General features: G+C 39.5%; 1 long non-coding RNA gene across 1 annotated transcript; it reads right to left on the minus strand.

The window, feature by feature from the left end:
* Positions 1-19,465: 19,465 nt before the first annotated feature.
* Positions 19,466-20,629, minus strand: LOC125383648. Its single transcript, XR_007222857.1, has 2 exons — positions 19,872-20,629; positions 19,466-19,568 (listed from the first exon to the last, which is right to left on the minus strand). It is a non-coding gene; the product is annotated as an uncharacterized LOC125383648 (long non-coding RNA).
* Positions 20,630-21,407: the final 778 nt, after the last annotated feature.

Here is a 21,407-nt window from a genome sequence, read left to right on the forward strand (position 1 = left end):
ATTTCGGAAAAATCGAAGTACTGTTGACCATTTTCTTAGATTGGAGTCATTCGTTAAGAATGCTATTATAAACAAGCAGCATGCAGTGTCTATCTTTTTCGATTTAGCGACACTACATGGAAACAGGGTATTTTAAATGATTTTGGGTTGCGAGGCCGTTTGCCTCAATTTATCTCCAAATTTTTATCAGACAGGCAATTTCAAGTTCGTGTGGGTTCCACCCTGTCTGATCATTACAGTCAGGATCAGGGTGTCCCACAAGGCAGTATTCTGTCTGTCACATTGTTCAGTTTTAAAATAATCAGCCTAAATCTAAGGTTTTAACCGATTCCAACGATGGATCTCTATTCGTGGATGATGTTTACATTTCATGTCGTGGTACAAATATGCGTACTATTGAAAGACAATTACAGTTATGTCTAAACAAAATCCATAAATGGTCATTAGAATATGGTTTTAAATTTTCAAAATCCAAAAACGAATTGTATACACTTTTGTAGAAAATACAAATCACTTAAAGACCCAGAACTAGTTTTGGATAGCACTCCTATTAAAGTTGTAAAAGAAGCCAAGTTCTTTGGCATTATTTTTGACCACCATCTGACCTTTTTACCACACATAAAATATTTGAAAAAACTGCCCGAAGGTCCTTGACCTTCTGAAAGTCGTTTCAAATTCAAAGTGGGGAGGGGATCAGAAAACCCTCCTTCAACTGTAGAGAGCACTTATCCGCTCTAAACTGGACTATGGCTCCATCATCTATGGTGGAGCCTGTAAAAGTAATTTAAAAATATTAGACAGTATTCATCATCAAGGCCTGAGGCTTTGCCTTCGAGCCTTCAGAACCTCCCCTATCGAAAGTCTGTATGTGGAGGCTTCATCAGCGTCGGATAAAACTCTCACTACAATATCTTACAAAGCTTTATTCAAATCACACTAATCCTGCATATGATTGCGTTGTTCATCCTCTCTATGAGGATGTATACCTTAAATAGCCATCCCTTATTCCTCCACTCGGTCTGCGCATCACAACTGCTATTTCTGCTGCTAATATCGATCTTAAAAATATAGCTCCCACTCAGCTTTTGTCTTCTCCACCATGGCAGTTGGTACAGCCAGAGGTTGACCTGTCATTGACTCAACTTAAGAAATCCGAAACAAACCAACTTATCTACCGACAAGAATTTAATCAGTTGCGGACCAGGTATGAAACTTACAAAACTATATTCACAGATGGATCCAAGGATGGTGACGCGGTTGCCAGCGCCTCTGTCATTGGATCCAGGACAATGTCTTCACGACTTCTAGATCATAGTTCCATTTTTACAGCCGAATCTCATGCCATTTTAACAGCTCTAAAATATATTGGTAAACAATCTAAGCATACGCAATTTGTATTATTTTCAGACACTCTCTCGTGTCTTCAGGCTATTAAAATTTCATCATGTAAGCATCCACTTTTAATCCAAATTATTGAATAATATAATGAACTTGCTACTGGCCAATATGACATTGTCTTTTGTTGGTTACACAATGGCCGATGCTGCTGCAAAAGCAGCACTCAACAAATCTGTGACACCACTTCTGATCCCATACAGAGATATCAAACCTGTTATTAGATGTTACATCAGAGATCAAATGCAGCAGAAGTGGGACACTCAAGTAGGTATCAATAAATTACATGAAATTACACCAAATATCGGTTACACCTACTCGGGCTGTCAGTCCTGATTTGAAGAGATCTTTACGACGATGTCGTATTCGCCATACAAGATACACACGCGAATATTTGTTAAAATGTGAAGATCCTCCATTTTGTATCCCTTGTGATGAGAGAATCAAAGTCAAGCATGTCCTGCTTGACTGTATTGATTTTTCCATCACAAGGGATAAATATTTCAAGTCATCATCCATAAAGGATCTTTTTAATAGTATTGATTCTCGTTTAATTATTGTTTTTTTAAAGGAAATTGATTGAAAATTGTTGATTGATACGTGTAATAACATATGAATGTTTTAAAATTGGTAGATTAAATTAGCAACTCAGATTGTTTGTGGCAGTATCCTTGAAGGGGGTTAAAGTACAGTAAAATTATTGTCCCCCGGAGAGGATACATAAGTTCCATTTCTTTCACAGTAAATTTATAGCTATCACAATTTTAATCGTAGTATATTTGTTCATTTTAATTGGTGGTTAATATTGACTACAATCGCCAGCGACTGAAGGGATGGTGTAAATCCTGCTGGGGAGCCGTGCAGGTAGCAAAAGCATCGTAAGTCCCCTCGGTCCCTAGTGTGGTGGCCTAACTTTGGTTGCTGGCGATCTACAACCCGTTTTTATATTGTGTTGTAGAATTGTACCATTGTTATTTTATATACTCTCAAACTAGTTTTAACTAAAATCTGTGAAACTCTAGTTATTGTACTGTCCTTTGTCGACAGGTTTTATAGTTCAGTTTTGTGTTTCATGACTATATAACTTGATTTAGTCACGATATGGCTGAAATATTGCCGACTATAAACAATAACTCACTCACTCACTAATGTGGGAGGAAACCCGAAGTGATGCAGGTCTCAGACGTTTACCATTTCGGTGAAACCCGCGAGCACGGGTATGGTGCTGACAAACCAAGAAACATAATCGGGGTAAACCGGGATTCGAACCCATTCTGGCGTGCCCAAGGGATGCAGCGAACTGCGGCGCCTTAGACGACTTTCCCACCCGTGCCCCCTCAAAAACAGTAAACTATCACATAAGGAATTATTGATGAATCGTTATTTAAAGGGGTGAGATAGATTGACTGACCTACTTGATAGACTTACCGCCTGTATGATTAAAGAATTGCAGATAATGCTGTCATCACATTCTCATTACGTTCAATTAAATCGTGTCGAAGGTTTTGGCCAAATAAAATGATGATACAGTTGGGTCAACTTAAATAGATAGAGACTTTTACAACCATATCTAAACGACATTAATGTATCGAAGCTCCTTCGCAAATCATATATCATGGCTAATTATCAACTTGATAATTGTCCAAGGATAAGAAAATTGGAATAAATCGTTCGTTTCATCTTGAGGTTTTGAGATGTAATTTAGCTTATTTATCAAAACAAGAACTCTTTCAGCCTGATTTTCCTGTGACACAAGATCCAGAAGTGCACTCAGTTGTTGGAACGTCCACAGAACAATTATGCTTACATCAATCTTTTGTCATGAAACATCCGTTGATACATTTTCCAGTCTTCTGATCACACACATCGGCAATACATGGGTTACTGGTGTTTCAAAGAACATCTTGTGTTGAAAGAACCAAGCAGGTAATAGTTATTAGGATCACAACAGTCATTATTTGTCTGAAATAAATACAGAGACATGTATTGGGAACACATTAATGTTGATACATATTCAAGAGACATCGTAATGATACGCTTTATGATTTTATTCGATACGTATGACAGAAAACATTAAGATGCGCGTCACCAAATACAAAGACACCAGATAAAAACGAAGCCAGAAACCATGTGCAAACCGTAAATCCATAAACTATCTATGTATAATTTGAAGAATAATAAATAAATTTCGAACATAAATGTATTATTTGATCAGGTGTGATTACACAGTATAAAATATATTTAAATATGTCTTACCTGGGCCCCTGTGTCAGTGTTTATAACATATAAAGCAATATAAAGCAACTAAGGAAGGCACGAAGAGTTGTAGATGAAAGAGGACACAATGCATGCAAAGGGCGTACCGTCTCGACAAAACCCTGAGGTACATGGAAATTGAAACTATGATCTAGGCCCCTACAAACACATGTGTTAATCAACGCATACTTAAGCTCATAGTTTCATTTTCCTCTTACATGAACTTGCCACCAAGATACCGTGTGATACAAGCAATGCATTGGTCATATTATCCTATGTAAACGCTGTTAACGGGACGTCACTAGCATACAATGTTGTAACGTAAACGCGATAATCATAAGAAATGTCTTCTAAAAGCCATGAGTTTTGAAAACTTAATTAGTTCTCGGATGCTGCAATCCTGTCCAAAATGCCTTGGCGGAAAGGCTACAACAACTGGAATATAACTCGACAGAGAGTTGTACGATGGGGCGGTTTCAGGGGTTTCTTTTATTTCTAGGTCTGGTGGACAAATCAGTGGAAGTGAATGTCTATTTGACCATTATTTAATATAGATCGTCAATATACCTGAGGCTACCTCAACTTCGTGTCCAAATTTCCCTGTTGTGATTTTGTCAACCCGAGAAGAAATTTGAATTCCTTTGCACAAAGAAACAGATTAGCGAGAACATGCTGACGCCCACCCCCGACTTGTCAAACAAAGTACACTCTGAATCTACACTATATAATGTCACGACGCTTCCAAGCATTTTACGCGTGCCTGTATAAAATCGCGGACTTGACACAATCAAGTGAAATATGATAATAATAATGAGAAAATCATAAGGGTGCATCAGGAGTAGCAAATTCCGTATGGGCTCAATGTAAACCTTCAGTACAGCTGCTCAGTGCCACCGACGACACAATTTAAAGGAGACCCCCTCCCCCCCCAAAAAATGAACAACGATAATACAAAACAAAAATAAACAAAAACACCTAATGCTATAACGTGGTGTAATGCAGCTGAATGTTTGTTAAGTGGTGTCGTCAGCAACTTAGCGATAAACATATTTTGTTGACACACCAAAGTTAGCCTTCATGTTTGGCTGACTATCCTTCTGATATTTGACATTACATCATGTTTTTCGGTCATCTTCTGAAGGCGCCCCCTGAATGCGTGGCAATGCCATATGGTTCCACTGTCGTAAACATTTTGAAAGTTTTGATTTAAACTAAGCACTTCATGTTTAATTTACATCAATAAACTAATTAGAATGTCCATGATATAATAATGTAGCGTAAAAAATACACTAATCTGATAATAAATATATGTCATATGTTCGGTGCATCAACAATCACATCCACATTCTCTATCGCACAATTTACAATTTAAACAACAATCTTCAATGCTTGGAACGTGAATGTCATCACACTGGATCAGTGATCTTCCCCAAATCAGCGTACGGTGGTCTGATTTTGGTAACGCGAAGATATCAACGATACGAGTTGGAAAATATACTGAACCAAATTAAAAACTTCACAATTCTAAAATGTTTACATTTTGACCAGTTATCATTGTCGGCCCCTTATTGTGTATTTAAACAGTAATGGACACGTATTGTCTTCAGATAACACCCGTCTTTGTGCAGGGGAATCGATCAAAATCATGTGCACAGCACTATAGTGGCAAAAGAGTTTTTGCACGTGCAACTGGTCACATGGCCATAATACGCACGTGTTTTCACACATACTTGTTCGCAGTCATTACAAAAAACAAAAAAAACACAAGAAAACAAAAGTCTTTACGGCCATTAGTCATGCCACGCCTTTCAAATGTGCAACGTGAACGTGCCATCGGCATGTTGCAGACGGGAACGTCCGTAGCTGAGGTCGCAAGGACGATGGGTTGTAGTCGACGGACTGTTTATGATTAACAGACGCGTCTGCAGCAAACGGGTACCACCGCTGATCGCCCTCGGCCAGGTCGACCACGTGTGACGTCAAATGCAGGGGATCGTCAAATTGTCTTACGTCACCTCCGTAACCGATTTTGACGGCTACATCAACCAGAAAAGAACTGTTTAGGGGTAAACTGAGTGCGCAAACTGTTCGAAACCGTCTGAGAACTGCTCACCTTCAAGCACGACGGCCATACTGCGGGCCGATTCTGACTCAATTACACAGACGTCAACGTCAATTGTGGGCACAGCGACACTTACGATGGACTCCGAGGGTGTGGAGGCGCCGTCACGAACGTTACGCCAAGTGTTGTGTACAGGAAGTTGACAGATTTCGAGGCGGAATTGTCATGGTGTGGGGTGGTTTCTGTGGCAATGCACGTTCCAGGCTTCTTGTCATCCGTGGCAATCTCAACGCTGCTGCTTACCGCGACCAGGTACTGGCACCAGAACTTCTGCCTTTTATGGCAGCACATATGCCAGACCCCACACAGCAATTTTGACTAAGAATTTTCTTCAGAATGCGAGAGTCAACGTCATGGACTGGCCGCCAAGGTCTCCCGACCTCAATCCCATCGAACACGTCTGGGATGATCTTGGCAGAAGTCTGCGCACTCTCCAGAACCAACCACAGAATTTGCAAGATCTTGGCACCATTTTGCAGCAACAATGGCGTCGTCTTCCCAATCATGTGTTCACAAGCATCACAAGGTCCATGCGGAGGTGTTGTGTAGTTGTTGTCAACGCACGTGGTGGCCATAAACGCTACTGAACGTGCTTGGGACTTATGATTTAAACTGTTGATGTTATTACCGAATACCGTAGATGCTTTGAACAAATTATGGTTATCACCGTTAATTAAAATCCTTCTTTGGACATTAATGATTAAAAATTACCTTCTCTGATACATTTGTCCGTTGTATATCATATATGGGATTACTTTTTAAAATTTATAGTTTTTAATTTGACTCAGTATATATTCCAATCATGGAAAACTTGGTTCTAACAACGACTCATTATCAACTCTTGGTGGGTGTTTCTAGATAAGACTACAGACAGGTATTGATAATCGAAGACACTGCAACTACCCAAACATGCCACATGTGAATTTGAGGATATATTTGTATTAGTTGTGTGAGCAATAATTAGGGAAACAACATACATTGAAATCGAAGTTGAAACTATTAAGAACATGGTTAAATTCTTGTCAAAAACCTGAACTGTGGTCGTAGCATGTCATGTTTCAAGTGAAATCATGAATACTGTCCCTTCATCAACAATTGTTTACACGACATGATGCATTTCATTTGCATTTAAACTCTATCATTACATTACATGTCTGTCAATAAGAATGTTTTATGGTATCATTTGCCTAAATCAGACCTTTCTAGCTTCATGCAATTCGTATTATGTTACAAATAATAATATACAAAGTAATATTGGTTGTCCGAAATATATGCAACATTTTCCGTCCCGTATGAGAGTTTTGTCCTATTCAATAAGCTAAAGCACTTTCACTTTTCCTCCGTGTAGTCGAAATTTTCTCAGGAGAAGATTGAAATCTTGGGGAGTACGTGTTTCGTTAGACGCTCCTACAGTTACAACACTTTTGTGCTGTTCAATAACAGTGTACATTGATCACGTGAATAGTAACAACCGCCGTCATATAACTGAGTGCGGCGTAAGAATAGTAACCCTTTTCGTCTTCCGTACTGTTGCATTGACATACCGCTAGAAAAACAGCATTACGTCCTGAATTGACCATGCAGTATAAATGCATATCACATAATGATATAAAATGCGCGTTACAACAACCGTGCCCTGTTATGCTTGTGTTTATCACATGAATGACGTTGGGAAGGTGTCGCTATCAAGTAACTGTTCTTGTTCTCTCAAAGCTGATCTAAAATAGATCGGACCTTCATACAAATCTTCACAATGACATGGTAACATTGCATGTAAACGTGAGTTTCGACAGTCACTGACACTTTGTACTCCGGGGTTAGATCAACCTAGGCAGTCCCCCACCTAATTACGTTGTACATGCATGACTCGTGTACTTGGTGACATACTGCTATATATGTTATTTGGAAATTACAAGTCACATCCTAAAATATCAGCTATCGACTACTGCTTGGCTGGTCTGGACTCGACCATGTACACGCCACTATGATATTCCATGGGGCCATGGGGAGTTGACTTACACATGCCCGCTTTTTCACCCCACCTCTCTCACTCACGCTCTCTCTCTCAGTTTCACAGGGACGCTCTGCCGCTAGCTTCTTTACTAGAGAGTGAACAATGTAGTTCTTTTATGTGTGCTTCTTTCCTGTGTTAGATAACTATTTTAGTTTGTCCTGGTTAGCCATGTGTTAGTATGTACATTGTACGTTAGTCATGATTAGTCAAGTTGTAACATTTCTGATTTCTTATTTGTTATAGTTTGTACCTACCTGTCTGCAGTAGGATTGTTTAAAAATGGCCATTTTTTAAAGAAACTGTCAATCAATCTTTTGTATATCAAGTTTGAAGCAAGGCTCGTCAATCTACCTTAATTCAAGCATAGAATATAAAAAGGTAAAGACAAAAGTACTATGCATGTGTGTACACCTACACCCACTCAGACAAAGTGTACTCACTACGAGCCGACCAGATCTTGTTTTATTCCCTTAATACCGGGCGTCAGGCAGTGTAACAACAAGTGCTATCTTTTTATGTCATTTGTCATGACACGGCCAGGGAATCGAACCACTGACCTTCCGGTCTCCTTCCAGATACGAGCGCCTCTGTGGACTTGTGGTTAAGCGTCCGCCCGGAGAGCGAAAGGTCCGGGGTTCGATCCCCAGCCGCGTCATACCCCCCAAAAAATAAAAATATGTTAACCGTTGTTAACCTGCCTGGCGTTTGGCATTCAGGCGCTAAAACAAGGACTGCTCGGCTCGGAGTTTAGTATACAGTGTCTGAGGGGGTATTAAAGTTAACTGCATTATCGTATCACGGTGGGCATACACACCCACACCCACACCCACACCCACACCCACACCCACCGTTATAAAAGTGCTGTAATTTTGGACGACGGGACCTTAAACCCCATTTCCCCTCACCTGCAGATACTCTGTCCACTTGATCACGAGGCGTTATGGCAAGTTGAATTCGAATCATACAAACGAAACTATAAGTCATGGCCCTTTTGAGCAACCTGGCTGGTCAATTTACTCGCCGTCACGGAATGTTCGTACAATGTTTCAAAGTGAGTGAGTGAGTTGGGTTTAACGCCGCTTTTAACAGTATTCCAGTTATATCACGGCGTGTCAGCTTAATGTGGGAGGAAAGCCCGAAGTGATGCAGGTCTCAGACGTTAACCACTTCGGTGAAACCCACGAGCACGGGTATGGTGCTGACAAACCTAGAAACATAATCGGGGCGAACCGGGATTCGAACCCACACTCATAGGTTTCTGACGTGCCCAAGGGACGCAACTATGCACAGTGAATTGCGGCGCATTAGATGACTTGGTCACACATCAGGGAAGACATGAGTCATTAATACAAAAAAGTTTGGATTATAGAAGGGATTGTACGACTGTTTCAGAGGAATGCGTAACTCAAAGTTGAGGTATAAAGGGTTTAAACGTTGCGTTTAATATTATTGCAATTATATCCGACTTTCATCCACGTGTGTGTGCGTGTGTGCGTATGTGCGTGCGGGTCGACTAGTTCTTGTACTATCAATGCCGGGTGTGTCAGGCACGTCTTTTGATATGGCGCGTCCGGGGATCGAACCGCCGACCTTCCGTTCTGTGGGCAGGCACTCTATATCCACCAGAGCAGGGAGGCGGTCAGGTAACGTAAACGATGTATATGTACTATCCTCCATGAAGTTCAATCGCATAAATGTTGGGAAATATCTCTATATTCCGTCATGAAGGAAACAAGGTCATGAGATTGTCTCTTTCGTTTTGACACATTTATGCGTAGTTGCCATCACTACTATGCCATTAGTATTATTCATTGTCATTATCCACAGTAATATGTAAGCTCTCAGCTCTTGTTTGTATTAATCAAAATAGGGATTCGTCAGCGAGAGGTCGCCAATATGCTCTATGTGTCTCAGCGTGTGATTAGCAGATACTGAAGCCGGTTTCTACAGACGCCAACTGTTAATGATCGGCCCCACAGAGCGTCCTACGCCAACAATACAAGTCCTGAACAATATAGCATTATCATGGATCCATTTTCACAGACAGGTCCAAGGATGGTGTGAAAGTTGCAAGTGCCACCATCATTGGATCCAGAACTGTCTCCTAGAGAATCCACGATACAAGTATAATCTTTACTGCTGAGGCCAAAGCTATCTTAACATTTATTTTTCTAAACAAGTAAATCAATGTAATCAAAATCACATTTTTAGATACGTTGTCTGGCATTCAGGCATTTGAGAGTGTCTCGTCATATCACCCTATTATCCCAAACGTTTTAGAACCATATAATGATCTTTCTACTAGCCAATGTGACATAGTCTTTTGCTTGTCATGTAGGCAAAAAAGGTTACTCAAACGTCGATGCTGCAGCTAAAGCAGCTCTTGACAAAACGTTATCCCATATATATGCATACCTGAAGCTGGAATTTTGCCCAGTGTGGCGTAAGACAACAAACAAAACAAAAGCATACATGAATAATAAGTCAAGTACGAGGTTTGATCGATACGTTTTTTCATTCATGGATGAGAATCAGACATACATCATCTTTGCTACCGGAGAACGATAACGTCCGCCTGCCGAAGGACGTTTAGATCCGACTGCCGGAGGTACATTACGAGATCCCTCCTGCATGTTCGCCTGGCGCAGAACGTTCTGCCGGAAAAGGTGCAAATCCGCCTAGCCCCCGTCCTCGACGTCTTCTTGGCGCTGACCGTAGCATAACTACTCTTGTGTCCTCTTTTCCCATTGCTTCTTGAAACTCTGCGTTGGTTACTGTGTGTTATATTCAATGAAAATATTAAAAGGACTTGTAATATTTGCAGATTCCTTTACATCGACAAACTATGAAGCAACGGATGAAATATTCAATTGTCTGGCTGTATTTACAGAACAGTTAAACCTAGGGGAAAGTCAAGGGCGGAATCAATTTTTATTCCAAAGTATTCCAAAGATGCAATGTAATTGCATGTAATTATCCTTGATTATCTAAAGAATAGCAAAGTGCTGTCGGTATGATGTTGATAATTAAACGTTTGTCAAGCAGAAACATACCATTATAGCGAATCATTTCAACAAAATGCCTAGTTGTATAATGTTTTTAACCACAATGTACGCGTAGAAAATTTGTCCCAGTACAACACTACAATGGACGAGATGGAGGCGATACTAGGCGCAGGAAGGAAAACTAGAAATTGCTGTATCAGTGAAAGATTCAATATTTAACATTTGATATTGCACTGGTTATTTCACACCCATAAAGCAACGAGAATATTTTATATATCCTTCAACACTGAGATTAAACTTCATGTATATCAGAGATAAAGTATTGATGAAAATTAATAATGAAATTAAATAGATACAAGATACAAGTTAAATATGTCTCGACATCTACATAAAGTACCATTAAAAGCATTTCATTACTATAATTTTGTAACATAAATATGTTCAAGAAAAACAAGTAAAACATCTTTCACACAGGATCCTGTCTCTCAGATATGTTCAAATCGAATACCCGCATGAACAGTTCGTGCCGAATATGACATTAACCGATATGTACTAAGATTCCAAACAGGAATGATATATTCCTTACATAAATCCATCATTCAAACGACCATTCCAATAATTGCAGTATAAATATTATTGAATTGTATTCGTTAACATTTCTCCCATACATCTTATTATGGCGGGTCCAGTTCAGACATCTCCATGAATATTATGACTATGTTAAGTCGTAGTTTCTTTACAGTCACATCGGCAATATTGTATTCATATTGTGACCAAAATAAGTAAACCGTTCATAAATAAAAGTGTCGACAAGGGACAATAGAACAAGAGAATATCAAGGGTTTGTATTTTGTAGGAGAATATTAAAAGGATATGAATAAAATATGATGCGTGTCCACGTTTGAGTAACTGTATACATACGTACATCCTGTAGATATTCAGTTAGCCTGGTGATTAGAAGGAGTTTGAGCTGTGCATTTATGTCTGAACTCATCAATGTGTGTGTGATGCCGAGCAGATATTCTGCTGATTGTGTTAATGTTGCTCTGTTAGTTTATATAGTGTGTATTTAATGTTCACGGACAAAGATGCTGTTGTTGTCCTTCATTTCCGGCTGGAGCTAATTTCCCTGAGAAAGCCTAGCGTCAGACGTAAATATCGAGACCATGAGATAGCTTTAGGGATAGATTAAGATTTACATGGAGCATAAACGTTATTTTTTTATGGGCAGTTAATTATCGAACTTTGCTTTGTTGTTTATATGGTATGTATGAATTGTCCAGGAACTGTGATACCGACGTTGTCCTGCCCTCGAGATGGCATGGTGTCAGACGTAAACATGGAAGACCATCAGATAGCGTCAAAGGATATATTTAGATTCACATGAAGCTTTAACGTTAAGTTTTAAGACCCCGACTCAAAGGTAGTTAAATCATCGAACTGTGACCAATCATTATAAGTTGAAGGAGTAAAACGGTAGTCGCCTAGTGTTTAGTCATACACATAAGGAAGAGAATGTATGGATGTCAACTTCTTTATTAATAGGAAGATAACGTTTCGGAGCATATGCTTAAGAAGAATGGACATAGCAAAGGGCAAATTGAAGCCAGCTAGGTAATTAGCCCCGACAGAGATCAAGGCAATAAGTCTCAAGCACTAGGCAGATAGGTTCCCTGGTCACTGGTCATGGCTGGCTGGTGTCTCCTGATGTCAATGGCTTCTTGTAGTTCTCTATGTCGCCAGTTGCTGTTGTTGGTAGACAGGCCTTTGGTAGCTTCCCACACGATGTTATGGTTTTAGTTCTTCTTGATATGTTCGGAAATAGCGGATTTCAGGTCGAATTTGTTAACAGACGTCCGATGTTCTTTGAATCTGGTGTTGAGGGGTCTAAGGGCTTCTCCAATGTACTTGGGGACTTATTGCTTTGTCGGGTCTAATTGTCCGAGCTGGCTTCAATTTGCCCTTTGTTGTGTCCATTCTTTCACCTATCAGTGCTAATTACCCCGGCCTCCCGTTTGTCCAGTGTCCATCACCTATTGCTTATCTATGATAACCTTAGCGGTAATTACTGTCAAGTGTTGACATCCATTGTCTGTTGCTAATCACCTTTCAGCGCCAATCATCTGTTGACTTCCCTTGCTAGTGTTTACCCTTTGTTATTTTCCACCTTTTGTTATCTTATTAATTTTGTTGTCCTTGCATATATGATCTCTGCCTCGTGGCGTTCATTCGCCTGGCCGGGCCCGTGTGCGAAATACGCATCAGTCGGAAAGCGCACGTTAAATCTCCAAAGTTAGTAAGTAAGTTAGTTTGTACATCATTTGCTTGATAACGGTGTTAGAATCTGCATCGAAACGTCGCCCAATTGTAATAAAGAAGTTGCTCATCCATAACAATTTTGTCTTAGTTACCATTCCAACTTCTAAATGCCACTCAAAGAACTTACCGACTCCCTAAGTGGACTGCAAGCCCTCCAAAACAAAAATACCAAAAACCGACCTAAATTAATAAATCAAATACTTAAAAGCTCCAACGACCTAACTAAGGCAGGCAAACAAATAACCTTCGTGTGGATACCCGCCCACGTAGGAATATACGGTAATGAAAACGCCGATAAAGCAGCTAAACTATCCCTCAAAATCCCAGAAATAAGCTTAAACTTACCCATCTCAAAATCAGAAATTAAAAGTGTAAACAAGCAAAAAAACACAAAAATGGCATAACCTATATCTAAACTCAAATAGCCAAATCAAAAAAGTTCTCAGCAAACCATTAACCAAACCAAAAATTCTCCATCGATCAAAACAAATCGACAGAGATATCACTGAACTCCACACAGGACACACCAACCTAAATAACCAACTAAATTTTTTTTTAAAAACACACTACAGGTAACTGCCCACACTGTAAACAACTAGAAACCCCAGAATACGCACTCATCCACTGCACACACTACCTAACACATCGAACCGCATTACAAACCACCCTCAATCTAAACAAGGCTCTCACTCTAGAAGCAATAATAAACCCACAGAATAAACTAGAAAACTTCAAGGCCTTAGGCGTATTCTTAATAAAAACGGAACTAATAAAACGCTTCTAAAAACACAATAACCTACCAAATCAAAATCACATAAACAAACAAACATCCACCATACCCATCTCCCTTAGTTCTCCTCCCCAACCCCATCGGCATCTATTCCAAATCTCAAAATTCCCAAATTCTATATCAGCAACCCCTAAAGCCCCCTCTTGGGTTGCACACACCACTTTCGCGCCTTTCGGAAACACATTAAATGGCCTGACCGGGATCGTGTGCGAAATACGCATCAGTCGGAAAGCGCACGTTAAATCTCCAAAGTAAGTAAGTAAGTAAGTAAGTAAGCATTCATTCACCTGATGTGAGTAAGCATATACTCCGAAACGTTGTGTTCCTCATAATAAAGAAGTTGACGTCCATATATTCTCTTCCTTAAGATTACTACAGATAAAATTATTAAAAAATGGAGTGGCCGCTGCCTCCTAACGCTAGGTAATTGCGTCAATTTGTCATTCAGTTATCCTGATGAGGGATGATTAAGAGAGGAAGGGTTAGACAGATGATTGAGAATACTAGTAGAGGAATGACTAGGCAGGTTATTGGGAAAACTGGCAGTGGACGGGTCAGAGAGATGTTTGCGAATACCAGTAGAGGAATGACTAGGCAGAGTATTGGTTTGGCGTGAATTGTGTTCGTGTCATTTTCTCTCTTGCTTACCAGCACGTCCCAACATGGCAGCTCTCTCTTTTCCTTTGACACATTCTGCCGTCAACAGGGTTACTAAAATGGAACAGAATCAAGCCTACAAGCAATGCTAAATTTGATTGTTCAATCTAACGGGCTGTGTAATAGACACCATAGTCACCCACAGCCTATCACATCCCAAACACACAATAGTACGTGTCCAAGTGTTTATCTGTACACATTACGTAAACCGGAATTCAAAATTTCGATCACTGGATAGAGACTGGTGCTTATACATTCAGCTGGATAAAAAAAATTAACCAATGCATTACGGCTCTACGAGTTTATTTCTTATTGAATTCAACTGATGCAATAGGAGATTAATCTATATAATGTCTTCTGATATAGGTGTTGTTCATTTGAGTTATAATGAGCAACATATAATTACATAGAATTACGCCAAACAGAACTCACATTTTACATATCTGGTCAAGTTGTACATATGGCGTTCTTGTTCTTACAATGCCTGGCGCTCGGCAATTTGACGATATAGCAACGATTGGACACCTTGTAGTCAGTATTACATATACGAGCATGTCTGAGTTGGGTATGCTGTTAGGCTGCGGTATGTTATCTCACTAGGCTTGCACTAAAATTGCCCTGACTAGAACAAGTATCCACACACACGCGCGTGCTTACAAATGTTTATAGTCAAATTATCTTGAACGCGACGTTTAATCCCATTTCACCTCATACGACGTACGATGTGTGACAATGACCAACCTGCATGAAAGAAGGTACCAGAAGGGCATGCACGTAACATGTTCATGTGTTGAAATTAGTTTCTGCAACTAGTTTATGCCGTCTTAAAGAGAATGCCTCCCTACATATCGGCCAATGGTGAATTACAGATCTTTTGCAGCCGTTGTGATCATGATCAATAGCATGCTCTACAAACTGTAGACATGACAATGTGAAATATAAGTACTTACCCAGAGCTAACATAAGAAACATCTTCATGACCGTTAACGAGATGTCGCAAACCAAATCTACAGTAAGGGTGGAAGTGTTTTACTTGGTCACAACCGTACACCTAAATAATTGGCTCGTAATTCGCCACTTGGGTACTATGTCTGCAGCCTGTTTCTGGTTCGCTGACAAGTCGACATAAACCTCAGATGTTGTCTCTTACATGATCATAATTAACAGGAAAACGTCCAATAGGACAAACGTGAATGTCGAACAACAGCATATACTTACATTTCTAAAATGCATGGCAATAAATCATATACCCATCCAAAAAGACATTATATGTGAAGATATAATGTTACCTTATAGAATTAAGAACATGGTTCCATACCCAACATGTGACGATACTGGTAATATTAAGCGAATATTGCGAACGGTGGTATTAACTCATCTGCAACACAATTACCTGACATGGAAGGGCGTTTGTGTAGCCTAGTGGGTAAAGTTTTCGCTCGTCACGCTGAAGACCCAGGTTCGATTCCCCACATGGGTACAATGTGTGAAGTCCATTTGTGGCGTCCTTCGCCGTGATATTGCTGGAATTTATTCACTCACTCACCTTACATAGAAAGTTATCAGTGAACCCTCCTGAAACGAATGCCAACAAAATGAGCAAAGACAGTATTATCTGATGAAACGTTATGGTCTGAAAATGCAAACTGCAGTAAATGGGTACCAACATATTTTTGGTATGTATATGACAATTCATGAGCCGAGAATAAAAAAAGTCATAATGATAATAAAGATTATACATAATGCACTCCTCCGACTCGTCTTGCTCAGAACAGCAACTTGGAACATACGCAGCATGGAACACATCTGTATTGTACCAGACTAGACAGCACAGATTTGTTCCTTGTGTCGGAGTATTGGTTAGGTGCACAAAATGCCCCTTGCATGAACACTGTACATTATTTTAAAAATATCACCTCAGTTGCCATATTGTAATTATATATTGTTTTGAATAGAAAATAACCATATCCAGCTGAGCAACCATCTTCTGAATGATAATTCTATTAGTGATGGGGCCACTTGTCGCCAACTCGTCTATATCTGTTGCTGAGCAGAGTTGTATGCCACAGGCGTGACAGAACCCTATGATTTCAGATTCTTCCTATTACGCAAACCTATTTCAGCACAATACTACACTTTCGAAACTTCCCCCAAAGTGGGAGTGTCTAGGATGTGCCTCATTTTATGATTTCTTCCCCGTCAAGTTGACTCAACGTGGTGTTTCTCTAATATTAAAGCAGCGTTAAACATCACTCATTCACACTATTAAATGGATTCATCAAAAAGTATCAAGCAAGATGATACATTAATTCCTTTACTAATATATCTGATATCAGTATAGGTAGCTTTCGTTATTAGTTGTGTTAAAATATGAGGAAACTTGCATTAGTAATAGCTTTAAGTACAGGCAGTTAGCATGCTAGAGCTTAAGACTACGTCTATCGCATGTTGAGAAACTCGTCGTCTCAAAGCCGGTCAGACATGCTAGATATACACTGCACAAGATACACTACACTATACGGGGGCAACTTTGCCTTGCTCTCGCATAACCTGCAGGGGAGAGGCTCACACTAACAACGCGTGAATTTCGGGCCGCTAAGGCTAAGGCGATTACAAAGCGTGCAAAGTCTTCTTGTGTATCCGATTAGAGAAGTAGGACATTCTACTCCAGCTTTTGGGTCAACATGACCGCATGATTGTATCGTAATATCCAAAAATAAGGTTAATTTTTTCCCTATTCACCGCTACTGACGTGTTCTTGTGGTGGGTTTTGTTCAAAGTCGAACAAATCTGCGGTTATGTGTGATGTTGAATGGTCAACAATGTTGTCCCCGTGGTGTGCATAAACTCCCTCCTTGTTTGACTGTATAATAACCAGAAGCAATATATATTCAGATATTTATCAGTGTTTGGAAGCTACAAACATTTTCTTAATCAAATTAGTATAACTCGCCCGTTCATGTTGTCGAGGTCAGTGTTTGTAAAGTAGGTTTAAGGAGGTATGATACATTCTGGAGAGATATATGACTAGAGCTGTGGTGTGTGGTGGTGAAGCGTCAGTGCGGGAGCAACTGGCTAGTTTTGCTTATGGAAGGTGAGGTGAGGTGAGGTGAGGTGAGGTGAGGTGAAATGGGTTTTTTACGTTTATTTAAGATTATTGCATTTATATAGCGACGTGCATGCACGTGTATGTGTGTGTGTGTGGCTGCTTGTACTAGTCCGGACTGATGCCGATTTATAGCGCAGTTTAACATGAATACCCCACTCAGACTCAGTATACTGACTCCGAGTCCTTGTTTTAGCCCCTTATTGCGGAGCGCCAGACAGGGTAACGACAAGTACCATCTTTTAACGTCTTTTGGAATGACGCGGCTGGGGATCGAACCCCGGACCTTCCGCTCTCCGGGCGGACGCTCTACCATTAGACCACGGAGGCGGTCCGCTTATGGAAGGGAATGGGCTCTTCCAAAACGGTTTTACCTCTATATAGTCAAGTTCAGGTATCGTTTGTTTTTATTAACATTAAATATAATCCTTGCCTGACCTTTGTGTTTCAAAGACAATACAAGAGACCAGTGTTACACAGGGATGATAGTCATTGTGACATACAAACAATATCTTAATGCTAGGTTTTTATAACATATTTGTTTGGGCAACATAAACATCCCGTATTTGCTGATTATATTGAACATACATTTGACTCTGTGGTGAGACTCAAAGATCAAGTTCAAGCCGAGGCAAAACTTTATGGCATGAAGGTTCAATTTCCAAATCTAAGGTTGTTTCCCAGCTAACAATTTCACGTTGTGGGAACGTTGCGGATGTTACGTCCATATGACGTTATTCTGTGGACTCCCATTTATGTTGTCACAACGTCATGGCCTAACGTTGTGTTACGTCATATTCACGTCGTCACAACGTTGTGATGACGTTGTATTTTACGTTGTGGGAACGTTGTGTTAACGTTGTGGTAACGTTGCGGATGTTACGTCCATATAACGTTATTCTGTGGACTCCCATTTATGTTGTCACAACGTCATGGCCTAACGTTGTGTTACGTCATATTCACGTCGTCACAACGTTGTGATGACGTTGTATTTTACGTTGTGGGAACGTTGTATATTTACGTTGTGGTTATGTTGTATTTTACGTTGTGGCAATGTTATAATAATGCGTCCCTACAACGTTATTCTGTGTACTACCATGGACGTTGTCACAAGGACGTGAAATAACTTTGTGTTACAAGGATGAAATACGGTTGTGACCATTCCACAATAAAATGTTGTAAAAACAACCCCAAAACTTGTTCCGGAAATGTTTTAGAATATGCTTTAGTCACGTGAATGTGTATGATTCGAAATACCTTTTACCAATATTTTAAAACCAGGGCGTCGAATAGCCCGGTTAACAGTGAGTTAGATCGTGTTTTGCTAACAATGTTCAAAATGTAAAAACACCACTGAGCTGTTAACTAGATACATGATTTGACTATAACAAAGTCAGACACCATTACCCTTTAGGCTTGTACTGAAAGAAACAAAAAAAAGAATGGCAGACATTGTAAGGGGTTGATCATGTGATATTTTCTGGGGAGGGTCGGGTCCTGGAATATTATCGAAAAAATATATTGTCACCGAAAATTCTTGACAAAAATAATTACGGTTCAGACTGGTGAAAAAAATGACATAGATCTAGATGCAAGGTGCTTATCTTCAGGCTCATAGAGTTAAAGAAAATCATATATCTGCTTTTGTAGCTGTGACCGAAAACATATGTAATCTCCATAGAAAAGTTCCAGGTCCCCACCTCCTTGAATATTAAATGGTCGGTCTCTAATCAAGTCCATATAGTATACTTCAACTTTCAGTCATGCGAAGTCACCATTCAACAAAGAACTCCAAGACACATTTGCGTTGACATTTTATTATTTTTAGATTATAGAAAATTTATACACTATTCGAAATTATTGAATGCCAGAATCTTCTTTCTTTGGTGTTCACTTCCACTTCCCTGAAATACAACCAGCTTAATAAATCTCGAGCAGGTAAATGAAATATTTCATATGACGAGAAACATTCATTTGAAGATAAGGTTTTATCAATATTCAAACAGTAATGTATAAATCAAGTGACTGATGGAAACAAATTTTAACTTTCATTCAGAGACATCAAGAATCAGGTTGAATACAAAACGTGGTACGAGCATAGATTTATATAAATAGATCTACATTCTTAGCATTCATTTCAAGCAAAAATACACACCAATTAACATGGATATAGACAATGGAATGTAACTGTAAACAATTGTACTTACGTTAACATAATTCACAGCCCAGGGTTTATTTGGTGTGTTCCTCAATGATTCAACATTCTTGATTTTATCTCCTGGAATGGTCGTGTAACATTTTCCCCCTTGCTGCAACGACAACATATTAAAAAAGTCAAAACTAAAACTATAGTCAATAAGCATACATTTAGATCTGTAGTCTAAACAAAAAGATAACATACATTGTATAATTGCCTAAAATTTAGGAAAACTGTAAATCTAAAGTCTTCATGTATAATGTCCGATCGGAAATAAACTCAGACTACAGATATAAGTAACAAAATTATGAGTACCATCATAAAAAAAACCCCACCTAATGTAATTTGGTTTTACAGATACACCGGTCTGACAAACCGGTCAGGCAAACCAGTGATTATTATAGTGAGCCACGTCTCACAACCTCTGTCAGAGTACAATGACACACAATCATGTTAGTACAAACATGGTTTGTTGGGGACCTTTTCCAAACGGGAACAGATATATTAGACAGGCATTGTAGTTACGACTCACATCTTCATCGCAGCGCTGTTTATATAGATCTAGCTACAGTACGATTTCGTAGCGAGCACTGGAACTTACTCGTTCAGTTTTCGATCACCATTTTATTCTCTCTCATTGCCAAAAAGTGTCAGAGAAACAAGTATCATATACTTACACTACGTTTATTAACATAATACAGTTCAATATCGTTAAATATAATTCTGTAGTATGGTAGCCTACCTGGCAACATACGGAGATCGAAAACCGAACGATTATGGTTGCTATCAATTCCATTGTATTTTTCATTGGTGCACATTGACTAGATCGACACCTATTTCACCTTAATAATCAACAAACGATGACCAAATCACTGACAATGTATGGTGATATTTAACTTTTGACTATCGACTAGCTTATCATCACCAGCGAGAACAATACCGCAAACACCCCATTATTGCGCGCGACGAGACTCGTTTTACTATTGCTCGTTTTCATTAGAAGGGAGTCGGACATAGATCTAGTTATCGGAACATGATGAATTGATTCTTTTTTTTTGGAAAAATTAAAAATACACATGATAAGCGCCTTGCTCAAATAAACTTTATAGACAGCACCAACAACCATATGATCCACATTTAGGCTACTTCAGTCAGTGCTGATTGGGCCTTTTCGGGAACAACAAGTATGTTTCTGTCTCTTCCCGAAAATACAATTTTTCATAACATCATTGAGCCCTTTAGGCTAGGGCTATAACTAGCAGCCTACAGAGAGTCGATCTGAAAATAATTCCATTGTTTTGATTCCCTCTCTTCGCTGTATAAGAGAAATCTACTCAACCTTTCCCCATGGCCTGAATGAGCCACATTGTTTCACAAAAATCAAAGTCAGAATTTTAGTACATGTAAACTTTCAGATTTCAGAAATAAGACGGAAGAAATGGCGATAACTGTCAGTGGTCAGTAGGCGATGCATACGTTAGGCCTATTTACAGACCTTATACGCTTACGATCGAAACCCGAACATAATATGACGACCACAAAACGC

Source organism: Haliotis rufescens, unplaced genomic scaffold (assembly GCF_023055435.1).
Source record: "Haliotis rufescens isolate VD_foot unplaced genomic scaffold, xgHalRufe1.0.p SCAF_25, whole genome shotgun sequence".
Taxonomy (NCBI): domain Eukaryota; kingdom Metazoa; phylum Mollusca; class Gastropoda; order Lepetellida; family Haliotidae; genus Haliotis; species Haliotis rufescens.